We start from the raw sequence: 14682 nt of genomic DNA, 5'->3' as shown, positions 1-14682 counted from the left end.
GATGCAACTTAAAAAAATAGAAACTTTGAAAAACTAGCAAAAACTTGCTGTAGTTAAGGCCATTCCATGATTTAGATCTCCGAATTCTTCCAATCTTAATAATTAAAATAGATCTTCTAATGTAGTCTGGTATCAAGGCAAAAGTGACAACCTAGCTCACTGGCAATATTCACATTTCGACAGAGACATAACAGGGGAATAGCAGCTAAGGCCTGCTGTGAGCTACTGAAATTTCTATAGCTCCTACAAAAACACCTACTTCAAAACATCTTAGTTAGCTAGAGCTACTAGAAAATAGTAGCTTCTGTAGTACTGTGCAACTACCATCCCTGTTGAATAAGTTATCCCATTCTTAAGTTCTACAGGTGCTATACATCGAACTTTTATAGAGCATGAGATCCTTTTCAACCACGTTTTTGGTAATTATACCTCCCATATGCTGAACAAAAATTGTTTTCAAATGTTTGAATTACTTGGTAGTGGAATCTGCATCTGAAAATAATACATAACAATACTATTTTCTCTACCTTTAGCATGGAAGGGTGAACCTTGTATTACAAGATGTTTAATAATTATTTAAATTTACTTTATATGAGCTCCCTTTACAGGAGCAACTTGTCAAAAAAGTATCCAGACCAAAATTATTCCTCCTTGCTCAAACCTATATAATAATCAAACGAATACTTACACCTCTCTCACATGCCTCGCTTTAGCATGTTCCAGCCAACTCTTCACTGTAACTTCCACACTAGAATTGGTGGCTGTATCGTCCTGGTTAAATGCAACATCTGTAAAGAATGAAGACAAATAAGTATACAGACAATTATAAGAAGAGAGACATACAAACTTATAAATAGAGATAGGAAATATATAAAAATACAGATGAACTATTTTTATTCAACTCCACTACATGAAAGCTATAGTCAGTAAATGCCTCCAGGTAAATATATCAGGTTCACGATACTCTACACCAAAATGTGTACCGATGGCTGTACGAAAAGATGCACAAGTTCTATTTTCTGGGTATAAGATTTCATGCAGCAGTTTGAGCAAATAAATGAACCATGAAACATAGCCTTAAGGTTTGTTTACACAATATATCACTTACAATTAGACCTTGTTTAGATTCATCCCGAGTTTCTTACAGTCGTCCTATAGTTTCCACTAAATTAAATGCATGGATGACTAATAGCACAGTTACTTAGTTTGTAGTTAAATTAGTTTATATTTTATTAGGTTAGCAAAGTTTGGCAGAAAAAATATAATAAACGCTATAAAAGTTACGTCGGCATTGTAATTTTTCAATCCCTAAGCCTTATCTTTACTGACATAATAGATCATTTATTTATTTAGGACCTAAAATTTTTAATTATTAACCTAGTTCCATCAAACAGATAAAGAGTATAAAAACTTTTTGTAAAAAGGCTAAACATTGGTGGTTATCCTATCATAACATTATTGTTCTTTTTCGATGCGTGCGTAACTATACACATCGAAAGAAATCACACGGTGTAGTCCGATTTCAAAGAATTAATAATTTACGTGAAACCTATTAATCATACATGCGTGTTGCAAAATCCCCCGGTTACACGTAAGTACAATTCCTAGTTATATTTATTGCCAAGAACCACCAAGAACCCTACTTGATTTGATTTAGGAACGGAACCAAACGGACCGTTGGGACTTCCAACAAATTGCGCCGTAGCCTACGCTATCAAAACAACAGGTTCTATTTTATGCGCTAGCACTTACATTATTTCCTATACGTTCTCGCGTACAGAGACTATAGTACAAGAACTTCCACTTTAAATTATATCATGTAAACAAGGAACAAAAGCGAAAATTTCACCATGAACAACGGAAAAAGACGCTACCTTTAGTTGCCAAGTAACGGTTTTACCAAGACGGTAATGTTGTTCCAAGCAGAGCCATATTTTTCCTCGAGATGTTACAGGCTGAGTTATAAGAAATATAAGGAGCATGCGGAAACACTATACTGCCGCCAGTGAACGCCAAGAAAAAATTATTTAGAAGTCACATCAAACTTACTTGCAGCAGCATCTTTGTAACCGCCAAACCACCATGCTGTCTCCGGTGTTCCGTTCCGGTTCCTCTGTTGGAAAGGAGGAACGGAGGAATGTGGAGAACCATGGTAGAACACCTTCCTGAATCGCGGAGTAGCGGTAGATTCAAAATTCGTTCGCCACCAAAAAAACTAGAATTTCGATATAAAGTAAAGGTACGGCAGTACTTACCTTCTATCTTCTACTACTTCTTCTACTTGCCTATCCTTAAATTGGACAATTACAATTTCTAATCTGGGAATGAGGCCATCGATGCCGTGATAATTTTAGGAGAATTCTTACCATTAAAAATTAAAATGAATTTAAAGCGTTATGTTTCATTAAAATACTTTCCAATCAATCGCCTCTGAGATTTTTTAATCCCTAGAGAGTAAATATTAATTAATCAATAAGTTGAAAGAGTTCATTTAACCTGTAGGAATGGAATGTCCCCGAGACGGCTACGCGACGTCCGCAGGACATAGGTACATAATATAAAATTTCAGTAAAAATCGATAAATTCCATTATTCCTGTTGTTAATTTTTGTAAAAGTTGCTAAATTTGTTTAAATTTAAGTAATTTTTATAATCATGAAAAGTACGGGTTTATTGTTCATCCAACGCTTCTCAACCGTACAACATGCGGAAATTTTTAATTTTTTGAAAGTTTCTAAAATTGTTGCTAAATTTATTTAAACTTTAAAAATTGTTATAAATAATGTAGAGAGTCATAAGTTCGTTCAATTGTTGTTGTTTAACCCGTGAGGCATGTAGAAATTTTTAACGCTCGTAAATGTTACTTAAATTGTTGCTAACTTTGTTTAAACTTAATTAATTGTTATAAACAATATAAAACTTAAAAATAGCGTACACTTGTTGTTCTTAAACTATAGAAGCGGTAAAAATGTCAATTTTTTTTTCGTTAAATAGTTTATAATTTCCTCCGAGTCCACACTCCAACAAGAGGATTACATTTGGTTACCTAAAATAATCCTCAAAATATCTCTTCCTCCACGAAAAATTTCCTCTTCCTCGATCGGGAGGAAGTATTCTGGCTTCAGAAACGAGACAGAGTTTTTTTTCTTTCTCCCTTCTCCTATACTCCCTACTCGGAGGAGGATCACGAGACTTTCTCTCGGAGTTCCTCCTTGAGGAGGTGAGTGTTTTAAGAGGAAACCAAAACTCCCAAACCCTGCGTAATGGGACACTAGCTGGACGTCCGCTGGACATTCGAGATAGGACAGTGTGCGGACGGATGGCCAGGACAGCCGGCGGATGTCCTCTGGCTGTCCTGAAAATCCGCGGACACTGAGAGGACGCGACGGACGCGCAGCGGACGTCCTCTGGCAACGATGTGCTGTGTGGGTAGTGACAGTTGTCGGAAAAACATAATTTTCCAATTCATGTCTTTTCGCTTCCATGCGGGTGATTCGGGGTGGGCGACCTAGTATTTGTCGACTCGTGGTATCCCTATGCAATGTAAATCGGTATGGGCTACGGGTATTACGTAATCTTTGGTGTCTTACCTCGTAATGTATATAAGTTTTGATCTGAATTTCTCATGGAAAACTTAGAAAATGTCACATTTAAAATTAACTTCGATTCTTTTTGGCTTAGTTCTTTATTTTCCTGTATTGCCGTAATTGTTTCGGTTAAATATTAAAACGGTGATATCGTCGTGTTTTTACTTCTTCTATAATAATAATAATAATAATTATGGTAAACTTCTTTTAATTTTCACCGAAAATAAAGAATTAAAATTTTTTTTTTAGATTTTTAGTTGGTGCCGCAGGCTGTGGTGTGGGCTACCCCGGGCCTAGATTTCAAAGGGGAAAAGTACTTACGTTGTCATTTTCATCCCTTATTTGAACATTTTTTTCTACGATTGGGGTGTTATCACAGCGGAAGGCCGGGCACAGTCTTCGGGAAAAAATATATTCCCATTCACATCACCTATTTTTCCATGCGCTTGATTTGGGGTGGGCGAGCAAGTATTTGTGGACTCGTGGTATCTCTATGTAATGAAAATCTGTATGGGCTATGTGTGTTACGTGATCTTTGATGTGTTACCTCCTAATGTAGATGAGTTTCGATCCGAAATTCTGAAGGAGTCTTTTTAAAATGTCACATTTACATTTTTGCTTTCAGTTTTTTGTGGGTCCAGTATTTTCCTCTAGTGTCGTAAATTTTTCAGTTGAATTTTAAAACGGTGGCATCGTCGTGCTTTCGTTTCATCTATGACTGTGGTAAATTTCTTTTCATATTTACCGAAAATAAAAATTTAAAAAATGTTTAACTTTTCCAGATTTTTTTGTTGGTGTCCGGATAGCTCCTTAGTTTCTGAACATGCGTAGTATAGCGCCTTAGTTTTTGAACATGCGTAGTTTATGCTGTATATATTGTCAGGGTTGGGAATGATATGTTACCATATGCTTGATTCCTTGTGTTTCATTTACAATTCCCTGTTGTAGATATGTCGCATAGGTGAAATAGTAAATGACCAGGTTACATATACACTGCAATCTCTTATTGCGACTTGCCCACCTCTCGATAGCGCCTAAGTATTTCATGTTATGAGGTTTATTAACGGATAAATTAAGGTCCATTTTAATGTCTTTTTCAGTGATGCTGAAGTTTATCGTTAATTCGAAGGTGGATTCAGTCGGTATTTCGCTGTAATTTTTCGTAAAAGTCAGTGTCAAAAGTTGCCTTTACTAGCGCTCTCCACGGGACACATCAGGATAGCGCCCTAGTATTTAACGTACCTTTTTTTTTACATATTTATCCTTTATGCTGGTTGAAATGTTAAGTTACATCAATTTTGTTTACTTCTCTATACTTTTAAGGTAATTTTTTTGCTATATTTTGTTTTATGACTTATTAAATGACACAGTGGAACATTGCCTGTACTTATATTTTAGAGTGTTTTTCCTGCCAATATGTGATAAGAAAGAATAACTTTCTTGCTGAAAATAATAAAATTAACCGATTTTAAGGTGTAATTATAAGTTTAATTAAAAAAGCCGTCTTTATACCAGAAATATAAAGCATTATGTGTTAGCATAATTTTGTCGCTATTTCCCGGGGCGTGGGTTGACCTTTCATGGGTCAAAATAATGCGCGTGTTTACATATTACGGAAAATACAACAGACAAAAACAACAGACGTTTGATGCAGCGCACTTCTACGCCGCGCCTTTTTTAAATACTGTTTTGCCGTGTTTAGGTATTTGTAGAAAGACAAAGCGTCATCGTTTTAATTGCAAATTAATTTCGAAATTCCTATAACATAAAGGTAGTAGAAAAAAAGAACTCATAAATATCTAAGAAATATAATTCGATATTATTTAAAATAATAGTATCGAAAAAATAATTATCCTAACCATCTAAATATCAATTAAAATTTTTTCATATTTTGCCTCCCCCTGAAGTCTGCCACCCGAAGCAAATGGCCCCACTACTCCACCCTAGTTCCAGGGCTACCTACATGCATTTGAGAGTGCTGTAATGGACCGTCTATAAAAATTGTTAAATATACTCACATTTTTCACATAACAGGCCCTGCTCAGCGTTATAGAGAGCTCATAATGATCTCCTTCATAATTATACAGGGGCGGATCCAGGATTTCTTTCTGGGAGGGGCACAAGCAAGGCCGTATCCAGGATTTTGTTCAGGGGGGGGCACAAGGATACTTCGTCATACAAAACGAACGAAATGATAATGGGACCGTATTAAAAATCTAGCATATTTTTAAGGGTCTGGGGGGGGCACGTGCCCCCGTGCCCCCCCCCCCCCCTGGATCCGCCTATGTAATTATACATACAAGTGGTTCATTCGATGCTCCCTCTCCTAAAGATTTTTTCAAATGAACCATTTTCTCTTTTGAAAATTTCTTGATCCTGTAACGGTAAAACAATATAATGTCAGTTTTTGGGTATGAATTCATTTTTATAGATGTATTCTGCCCAATGAGGTGTCACGGCAGGTGCCACTGAATGACGTATTACACTGTGGAATGTGAGGCAATGATGAGATTACTTGGAAGTCTGAATTGCATCTCTCATTCATAAAGTGCAAATACCAACCTCTACTTCTATTCTCCTATAGTCAATGTTGTATTGCTCTCTCCCCAAGGACTCTGGCAGTTGGCTCATTCTTGCATCTCCTGCCAGCGATCCAAAATAATACAGCATTTCTCTTCACCCATAACTGACTTAAAACCCTGCCAGGGTGGAGATTTGAACATGTACGCATTATGATATATCATTGGTCCATTCCCCCAATCTGCCGAGGTTACTCCTGCTAGGATTGGTTGCATGCTTGGGTATGCCTCTGCAAATTACTACCCAGTCAACACAACAATTATGGCCACACTGTGGCCGAATTGTGGTTTACCTGTGGCAACTATGGCTATGGCTAGCTGCAGCTTGCCATATTATGGCCAAACTGTGGTTGCCATGGGGCAAGCCATAGTTTGGCTTGCCAAACTATGGCCACACTGTGGATTGTCTCAGGAATGTCACAGATTGGCAAACCAAACATTTGTAAACATAAGTATATTACGGTTGCTATTGATACAAGTTAGTTGGTAAGTTATTAAAATGGAAGTTGATTGATTCAATTGATATAAAGAAAGTGTATTATCCATACTTCAACCACATTGTGGCGGAGCCCTTCGTTACGAGCGCCGTCACCAAGGTCAGCCACCTGGTTGAGGTCATTGCCCTGGGACCCTGCCGCTGCCGCCAGGGTACGCGGAAGATAGCGCCAGCAAGGCGCCGCGAGAGAGAGACGCTGACGAGAAGGCAAGAGAGAAGGACTTCCGCGTGTCGAGAGATCTGTATCGCTCAAAATCGGAATAAACGTGGTCGAATATACTTTCGTGTATTGATTGAGGCGAGGTTAATATCGCACAACCCTAACCCCCTTCACACATTATGGCGAGCCACACTATGGCCGGGGGTCAAAACTATGGCCAACGATGGCAACCCACACTATGGCCACAATTGTTGTGTTGACTGAGTTCGGACCAAGGCAGGCAATTTGAGAGTGCCCTTTTCCATCAGCTCTCCAATATCTCTGGTACAGTTCTTCTCCCCTACCAGTGGTCCCACCCTCAATGTCTTCTATCTCACCTCCCAGCTTTGGGAACATTTTCAAGGCCTTAGTGCTCCACCGCAGGAGTAACCCATGGTACACGGCATGCATTCATTTTCAAGAACTTGCCATTATCATCCCATGTTTTTGTGTGCCACAATGAAAAAAATGGCACCCTCCAGACACCTTTCAATGGTCCATATACTAGGTCCTGCCGATCACTCCTGAGGAGAGAAATGAAATAATCATGCTGATCACTGGGATGCAGCTATCAGTAAAGGAGTTGCCATCTACAACCATCCCACCAACTAACTGGTGAACCCACACTTATTGCACCTGCAACTCCAGAAGCAGGATTCACACTGCCCAGCAGCTGCCTTAAGAGAGGCATCCGTTTCCCTCAGCAGCTGTTGAACTACCAACTTTAACCTCCTTCAATTATTTTTCCTTTTCATTTGCCAAATTTATTTTTTCATTTTATTTTCTTCATGCTAGGATAAATCACTGCTAAGGGGAGTAATGTGGTAGAGCTTCTCATGCAGAGTGCATTGGAACCACCACCTGGCTGAGGCTGCTGCCATAGGTCCCATGGTAAGGCCGCCTCGGTATGGGAAGTAATGGTGCCAGGAAGGCATGATACACTCACAAACAGCAACTGTGAGGTTAATGACTTACTTCCATGTGAGACGAACAGCAGTGTGCATAGAGGATATTATATTAGCCTGTATCGCCGTATTGCTCACCATTTAATTAATGTGGTCAGATTTAGCTTTCATTGAAGCCAGCAGGGTTATTCCACTAATCGTATGGCCGGGCCATAAGTCGAAATCGACCATATCTACGGCCTCGAGACATACGTATGGCTTCGAGCGATTCTACTCTGAGCGAAAGGCCATAAGTCGGGCGGTAGCTATGGCCTAAAGGCCGTAATAATATGGCCCGCCTAAGAGGCGGTCATAACTCGGGCCATACGAAATAACATTGCTCGCCTAAGGTGTTATAAAAGAAACTTACGAAGTGTCATCGATTACATAGCGATTGTTTCAAGAAATATATGAATATTGTGGGTGAGCACATACGGATTCAACGGGCATTGGCTAGATACGTATATTTAAAAAAGACGTCGATTTCATAAGGAGGATACGGGATACGTGTAGGTAATCCGTTCGCATACGATGAAGATATTTTCATTAACTATTTCCGTGCGTCAAAAGTTGTTACTTAATTTTTAAGTAGATATAGCGGATGAGCTAAAAGTTCGCTTGTAGTTAAAAAGTTAGGAATACTTTTAACAGATGCTCTGCTAAAGTGAACGGGGGAACGGGCCCGTTCCTCTTCCCGGAGCCGGCTTTTATTTGCTTTCTGTGCTACATTTGCTAGCAGATTCCTTACTTGTTTCGAAAAGCTGTAGGTAGTTTGAAATATCCGCTATTAAATGTTTTATATTTTAAGATTCTCGTAGTATAACGGTTCATGAGGGAGGATATCTAAGAAACATAGGACAAGAAATTTTTTTTGCAGTAAGGCAATCTTCAGTAAGTCGATGCGTAAAGGACAAATGTCGTCCACAAATCAAGGAAAGAATGATAGTCTCATATTGATGTTTTAACTTTATACAGCTACCGAAACATAAGCCTCTGATAATAAAATTAATGAAACTTAAAGTTTCAATTTCATCTTTAGATTTCGTGCATTGGCTGGATTTATAAGGCTTTTGGGGGCAAATGATTGCAGCCATGAGACAATAGTTACACCATTGGAAGGGGGTTAGAACTACAATAGGATGTCATGTTCTAACTCTATCCATTACATGCACAATTCACGAATATTATAATACTGCACGGTACAAATTTCTTCTGCTTCTTCTCGCCCGTGATTTGCGTCCTTCACTTGTTTTAAAGATCTTCAGCGTCTGCCGCTAGATTAGTGTATAAAGAAAATCCAAATTTATCCTTTAATAAGAGTCCATTTCGGTTAAGGAACATATAATTAATTTTTTATTCACGTTGGAACAAACTTCCTTCTCAAAAAAATGACTAGTATATAAAAAAGTGAACCAAACTTATAGTACCAATTATAATTCTCATACTCGCCTGCAGAAAGGGCGTTAAGACTTTTGGCCGGGCCATACGATATGGCCCTTCGAGAGTGGAATCGGTTTAGGCCGTAATTTCGGGTCAGACCATAAGAAACTTACGGCCGGCCATACGTATGGCCCCGTTTAGTAGAATAGCCCTGCAGGTAATTATGTACTTGAAATCACTATAGTTGTGTTCACATCACTACATATCAACTGCAACAACTTTACGGCCTCAACCACAGCAGCCATCATACTCCTCGAACCCTTTCAATCATTGTACCAATTCTAGCTCTTCCTATACTAAGGTTCTTTCTGGCATGACACAAGATCACCATAGTCGAAGAACATATACATGAATCGTCTCATCTGACTTTTGTTCAGGCTCCATTGCCTACCTTCAGCGATCTTATAGGATTTCTATTCATCAATGTGGATAGGATGTCTATTCCCTGGTGCATGCAGTTGGTACTCACGAAAGCAGCCGTAGTAATGAAACCCTGAGAAAGGAGAGCATGTTTCTCACTAAAAATTGGGAGACATTGGAGCCTTTGACTGTGCAGGATAAATCTCTATCACTACTATCTATCAGTTACAACAAAGCTCTATAAGGATGTAACTATTAATTTACAATGACTATCAATAGATATAGTTTGACAGTATGCACTAGTATATAGGCTGCTATTATGGATAAGCGTTGCAAAAAATAGCATACGCTATTCTGCGGGTCATTATAGCAACGACCCCGTATTATGAATGAAGCGTAGTAATAATTTTGTTCGGAATAGCGGCATGCTATTTCTTGCGCGAGCTATTTGGAAGCTCCGCCTCTTCCCGTATGAAAAACTTTCTGAACAGTTTGCGTAACCAATGAGGGAGAAGATATTTTATATATTTTTCTGTATTTTACGGAATATTGACTTGAAATTATAAATAATTGCTTTATTTACATTTAAAAATTATATTAAACCTTGGAAATATATAATACGCTTTGAAAATCTCATTTAAGAAATCAGCTGTTTGTTGTGGTTGTGATAATTTCCCAATGGCTTCAGACAGGTGGGTTAGGTCATAATTTCGTTGTTATAATGATGATTTATCGGACATAAATATTCAATGATTTACCTATATCCGATCGGTCCTTTACCGTGAGATATATGCTATGCGAAATAATCATTGAAAGCTAAATATGTTTGATTTTCTTCGTAAATGTGTTAGGCTTCGAAGTCTGTTTGTTGCATATCAGAATTAATATGTATCAACTTTTATTGTATTGCTCGTGACGATATCGTTTTACTGTATGAACTAGAAGCTTTCGTTTCTAATGTTATCTATATATTATATGACTCCCTAATTTCAGTGTTCATTCTCTGTTTAGGAAATGAAGTAGGTGGCAACGTCACAGCTGTGCTTTCATGTATTATGATGGAATAGTATCGATATTTCAGCTGCATATTTGGAAAAAGCAGAGGGAGGTGATGGTGAATTTGAGGATGGATGGAACAGCTGTGAAAAAGTGAATCTAGCAATAGTGAATCGTGTGGAAAGTGCTGTTGTGTCAGTTATCATTGTTTTCGTATCAGCTGATTTTATTATGTGCTCACTGAAATTTTTGATAGACCCTGAACTGTGCCGATAAACTGAAACTTAATTGTGTGAATAACTTACTTGTCTATAGAGGAAACAATTTGTATTCAATTCCACATGATATATATTGCATTAATGATGTAGTGCATGGATATTCCATTAAACGTTTGTGGTGAATCATATTTGTTCGGAAACTTTATTGGTGTTCGGAGAAATCCTTTGTTTTCAAGCAAGTAATTCAAGTCGACTGCCCGTGTTTATAATTTAGTAAATTTTTAGTTTTAATTGTAGAAGGTAGCGAATAGTGGGGAAAACAATTTCGACTCGTTGCATGTATTTGTATATACTGTCCAATTGAGGAAATGAACGGCTGATCAAAGTATATGGTATTACTATGGTAATATATGGTTTTCATTGAAAGCTATAACTATTAATATATTTGGCGAGTTAGTGTGTTAACACAAGCTTGAAATTTTTCAAGAATCGACCTGATAGCCTACATTGAGGATATTTTTAGTAGCAAGTCAAGTGATGAAATAAAATTATGAATTGTAAATATGAATAAAACACGTAAAATTTGGGCTAATGGTTGTAATTCTTTGCATTAATTGTTATTGTTTTCGTACTGTCGATGAAGCAAGCTTGTGCTTCATATATTAAGCTAGAATGTTAATTCCTAACCAAATCACTTAACTAGTTAAATATTCATCACTTATGCTACTATTATTTAATTAAAATAAAGCTGATATCATTTTATTTTTGGCTATTATTCCATTTTTCAATGCTTGATTAGGTTACTTTAACCTCAGAAAAACAATTCGACATCGCAATGCGCACGTTTTCTGGTTGCAATACCGAATTGCTCGGCATCGAAGACCGCGTAATATTATAGCAAGCCTACCGGTTGCAATTCGCCGTTCATAATAGTAAATAGCAACGGGCCTATGCTATTCTGAGAATTACGTCTTCCGGTGTAGTAAAAACACGAATTGCAACCGTTCGTAATACCAAATAGCATAGGCGTTGCAATACGCTATATTATAGCAACATCGGTTGCAATAATGAAGAATAGCATGATGCTATTCCATCCATAATAGCAGCCATAGTATGTTAGTATGCACTAGTGAAGGCAAATTAGAACTTCCACAGAGAAGCTGTCACTATCTCATGACATGGATATACTACCAGTGGAAAGAAAGTAAAAAAAGGCTTAAAGCAGATATAAATTTAATCTGGAAAGAAGAGTGAAAACCTGCATCGTGGATTATATTAGTGATGATAAGGTTTAGAGCAGGCACCAGTAGCTCATCCTAACGAATGAATGCAGGCCTGGGGCCTAAGTCTGTAACTTCGTTTTCTCCCGAGTTGGGAGAAAAGAGACTCGTGAAGCTCCAGTTTCATCCAACTGAAGTCTGTAACGGTAACGGAGAAAACTTTCTCCCAGTAACGGAGACTCTGACTCTCCTGGAGAGTATCTTTCTCCCGACTGAAGTCCGTAACGCGATTTGGAGACTCTGACGCGCCCTGGACGGGAGCTTGGGAGTCACCCGCCCGGGACCCGGCGATTCATTTTCTCCATAGGAGAAACGAGGAAAATACCAATGGCGGACCGTTGTGGGCGATCGTACTGCAGTTCTAATTGTATTCTAATATGGTTTTTTACGTATTTGTGACAAAATAGAACACGAAAATGCATTCTTCAAGTTAGGCAGGCAACTTATGTAGTGTAATTTGTGACAAGAATAGAAATTTTTGTATGGCTGCATTTGCAAGGAAACTACGTGCAGTGAACTTTCATTGTGCCTCTAGTATAAGTGAACAAAATTTGTGTCCTTAGTGTACCCCTTAGTGAATTGATTGCACATAGACGATGAAGTAAAGAGTGAAGTGTGTTGTGAATGTAACATCTTCGACGAAATTATTTCGCACGTATATAATTTAGGCTACGAATCAACTGTATACATTACGATGAAAGGTATCTAACTATGTATTGCGAAGGGGATATGTTTCATATTTGAACTAGTCTTACTTTAGGGATACATTGAACGCCTGTTAATTTTCATTCGTTTGTTCGCTTCTAAGTTCTGTTTGATTTTATTACGTATTGCATCTATTTCCAATTCCCGTTGTGAGATGTGAGGTTTTGGCAATGTTTACATTTCACGCATTTCGTTGTGTTGTTGTTTGTTTTTGTTTTGGTCATGTTACGGTGAGAGTGATAGTGAAATTCGAAGTTTGTTGGTGTTACAATAACTGGTTTAGCAATTTGTTTCAACCTATTCATTTAATTGTCTTCGCAATGTTAATGTGAAATAACGTAATCTGATTCTAAGTCGTTAGTGATGAGTAGGAAGTGAGGTGTAAAGAATCCTTTCGAACTTCAAGGAGTGCAAATTCTTTTAGTGTGTGCAAAGTGATTGGAAAACCGATGATCATGTTTTATTAGTGTTACATAATGGTGTTTTATATTTATTGTGAGCCAAGATATTTATTGAAACAGTTGATTCCGAATATAATGATTATAAGTATTAAAAAGATAGAAATGTGTGCGTTGTAGTGCTATATGTGATATGATGAGCAATAAATATGTACAAGTAAGGGTAATTTTGCTTTGTTTTCTCTATATATACCTCTAGTAAACCATTTTCCCCATGTTTTCGCTATTCTACGCTGTCAGTCTTTGAAATTTTTAAAAGTAGTGAGGCAGGTTGTTGTGTTTCCTAAACTATAACATTTTGGGAGATTGTAACATATGTTACTAATTGCTGGCACGTAGGTATTTGCAAGAATAAATATGTACCATTCACACATTTATCTTAACGTTATTTTCTTTACGATTCTTTTCTGCATAGTAAAGTTTTTCAATTTTCTTTTTCCACTCCCACATTGCGTATTTCAGCTTTTCGAGGATAAATGCATGTAATACTGACGTTGATAGTTATGTTTTTCCATACTCATCATGCATTCACCAATGAAAGTAAGCATCCGAAGTGCAAAAAAATATGCCATATATATCATCAATGAATACAGCGGCCGTTTGTATACAAGATTACCTACATCTAAAACATAAAAATGCTTTGGTGTTACGCATTAGTCTCTCCTTTTTCAATGGTATAATATACTCTTTTGTGTGTACTAATGAACAAATATATCTGCGATGGATTTAAATCGATTTATCCACTATCAATTATAATTTCGATGCATCAATTTCTTTTATTTGAAAGTTTAACTTTAATGATGAACGAGTAGCCCTTATTACAGGTGAGAATCGTTTGATTTCCCTCTCGTTTTTTTATTTGAAACAAAGCTTTTCTATTGGTTCTTCACGGTATCGCCGGCTTCGGATTCAATATTTTTCATACCTACCTGCCGTTCCTGTCCGATACCGAGAATTAGAGTTTTCTCCGGTAGCGGCCAGGAACTGATGTTCTCTCCGCCAAGTTACGGACTACAGTCGGGAGAAAACTACGGGAGAGTACAGAGTCTCCGGAGAAAGGAGAATTCAAGTTACGGACTTAGGCCCCTGTTATAAGAGGCCTGCATTAATTAATGTCCTCCTTCAAAAAATATTCGAGAACAAACATGAAATATGTATGTCAAAATAAAAAACTCCCTTTCTAAAGCATTCGAAAAAAACCCATATTTTGATCAGGAAATAAGTTGTGCTTTCCTGACTTTCTTCAACACATCTACGGTTCCAGCGACCTGCTCAATTCCTTCCTTCAAATCGTACCTGGGGCCTAAGTCTGTAACTTCGTTTTCTCCCGAGTTGGGAGACAAGAGACTCGTGAAGCTCCAGTTTCATCCAACTGAAGTCTGTAACGGTAACGGAGAAAACTTTCTCCCAGTAACGGAGAC

The sequence above is a fragment of the Ischnura elegans genome, chromosome 10 (genome assembly GCF_921293095.1).
Source record: "Ischnura elegans chromosome 10, ioIscEleg1.1, whole genome shotgun sequence".
NCBI lineage: Eukaryota > Metazoa > Arthropoda > Insecta > Odonata > Coenagrionidae > Ischnura > Ischnura elegans.
This window is presented reverse-complemented; position numbering follows the sequence as displayed.